Source organism: Babylonia areolata, chromosome 18 (assembly GCF_041734735.1).
Source record: "Babylonia areolata isolate BAREFJ2019XMU chromosome 18, ASM4173473v1, whole genome shotgun sequence".
Taxonomy (NCBI): domain Eukaryota; kingdom Metazoa; phylum Mollusca; class Gastropoda; order Neogastropoda; family Buccinidae; genus Babylonia; species Babylonia areolata.
In genome coordinates this window covers 69948674-69951173 of record NC_134893.1, presented here as the reverse complement: position 1 = coordinate 69951173, position 2500 = coordinate 69948674, and the positions used below count along the sequence as shown (strand labels likewise).

At 51.1% G+C, this 2500-nt stretch overlaps 1 protein-coding gene across 4 annotated transcripts in view; it reads right to left on the bottom strand.

Moving 5' to 3' along the window:
- LOC143293034 (filamin-A-like) overlaps positions 1–2500 on the bottom strand; it is a 141575-nt gene that overhangs the window by 55583 nt on the left and 83492 nt on the right. The gene's annotated exons all lie outside the window — the stretch shown is intronic.

The window sequence follows — 2500 nt, the reverse complement described above, 5'->3', positions numbered from 1 at the left end:
GCCTCCTCCCCCCGCCCCCCACTCCCCCTCCTCCACCCCACCCCGTACACTGGAATCTGAAAAAAAGCCTGGGCAGCCAGCACACCATTCCTCGCGTGTCTGAACACACGTCAACAGTGTGATCAATGACCACTGATAACATCCCTCCTCTTCCTCCTCCTCCTCCTCTTCCTCCTCCTCTTCCTTCTCCTCTTCCTCCTCCTCTTCGTCCTTCTCCTCCTTCTCCTTCTCCTCCTCCTCTTCCTCCTCCTCCTCCTTCTCCTACTCTTCTTCCTTCTCTTCCTCCTTCTCTTCCTCCTTTTCCTCTTCCTCCTCCTCCTCCCCACGCCCCCATACCCGCCCCCTCCCCCTCTCCCCGAACTTCCTCCTCCTTCATCGTCATCTTTACGAGGTAACTTTCAGGGATTCTTAGCTTCCAGACAAATGGTATCTTGATCCTGACAACCCCCCCAACTCTCCCATAGGGTTCGAGTCTGGGTCTGTTTATTAGTCACATTCAACACTTTGCAACAGTACCACTGGTCTGTGAGTTATCTTATCATAAGTCTTCTGAAGACTTTGCATGGGGTAGGGGAGGTCTTTGAGTTTTCCTTTTCTCCTATCCTCCTCTTCCTCCTCTTCTTCCTCCTCTTCTTCCTCCTCTTCTTCCTTCTCCTCCTCCTCCTCGAGTCCTCCTCCTCTTCCTTCTCCTCCTCTTCTTCCTCTTCTTCCTCCTCTTCTTCCTCCTCTTCTTCCTTCTTCTCAGAGGAACACCTGACGGTCGCTCAGAGTTGAGAGAGGGGGTGGGGGATGGGGGAGGGGAGGGGGGGAGAGGGGGAAGAGAGAGAGAGGGGGAAAAGAGAGGGCGGGGTGTGGGAGAGAGAGAGAGAATGGTGAGAGAGAAAGAGGAGGTGGGGAGAAGGGGGGGGGGAGATGGGGGAGGGGGAGAGAGATGGGGGAGGGGGAGAGAGATAGGGTGGGGGAGAGAGATAGGGGGAGGGGGAGAGAGATTGAGGGGAAGGGAGGTCTTTGAGTTTTCCTTTTCTCCTATCTATTATATTTATTGGGAAACACTAACCGTGCGCCACAGAGTCGGCTAGGCGTTGACCCAGTGTTTATTGGTGGACTGGTAGTGAGTCTGGCATGGCGTGTTGTGTGCTTGGCGAAAGCACTTCACTCCGATTTTTATCTCACTCAGTCAGCCCAGGCGCGAATGGGAAGCCAGCTGACGATGAGTGTTTAAACTTAGAGCTGCGGCGGATAGGAGAGGACTGGGCCCCGCCTGCCTACATGATGACGAGCTCCAGACACAGTGGATATCATTTCACTGCTACCATGTCCGTAAAAGGCAATGGCCAAGCGAGCGAAGGCGAGGCAAGGAAAGCCGTTTATTTCATGTACCCTCTAGGGTGGTCATAGACACAGCGCATACTAAACTCTACTGCCCGACTCGTTCTCAGAAAGAAAAGATCTGAGCACATCGCTCCTCTTTTGCAACATCTCCACTGGCTCCCTGTCTCACACAGAATAAAGTACAAGATCAGCACTCTTAGGTTACAAATGTATTCACAAATCTGCCCTTTCCTAATACCTACCTCAGTCTTCCCAAAATAGCCTCCCTTCCCTGCCTCTTCCTTGTCTTCAGTTTCTCCAGTTTTAGAGTCATGCTTGCGTGTGAATGACTGGTGTGAAAGCGCTTTGATTTGTCTCTGCACAAGATTCAGCGCTATATAAATACCATTATTATTGTTGTTATTGTTATTATTATATCAGCGTCTTTGATACACATCAAAGGCTTTGCCTTTTCTTTGACACTCACCTGCGCTAGCCTTTTGTTACCTTTGTCATCCTCCCTGCTGAGAACTTTAATTGAAGAGAAAGGTGTTAAGAGTTCTGTTCATCCGTTGGTCTATTCTATTCTTGTCGGGTGTGGGTGAAGATGACTAAGCGGACTGCTATCACCACCACTGCCTATCGTCTGGAGCAGATGGGGGTGAGAGGTGATGTGCGTGTAGGTGTGTGTGTGTGTGTGTGTGTGTGTGTGTGTGTGTGAGTAGGTGTGTGTGAGAGAGAAATAGAGAGAGAGGAGGGATGAGAGAGAATGACACACAGAGAGAGGGTGTGAAGGTGTGTGTGTGTGATAGAGAGAGAGAGAGAGAGAGAGAGTGTGTGTGTGTGTGTGTGTGTGTGTGTTTGTGTGCGTGCGTGTGTGTGAGAGAGAGAGAGAAAGAGAGAGAGAGAGGAGGGGTGAGAGAGAGAATGACAGAGAGAGAGAGGGTGTGAGGGTGTAAGACGGAGACAGAGAGAGAGAGTGTGTGTGTGTGTGTGTGTGTGTTTGTGTGTATGCGTGCGCGCGTACTGTATGTGTGTAAGTATGTGTAGGTGTGTGTGTATATGCGTGTGTGTGTAGTCTAGTGTAGTGTAGTGCAGTGCAGTCAGGTGTAGTGAAGTGTAGTGTGTGTGCTGGAGCGCATCTAAAATCGTCATACCATTCTGGGGGGGGGGGAGGGGAGTGGGGGGA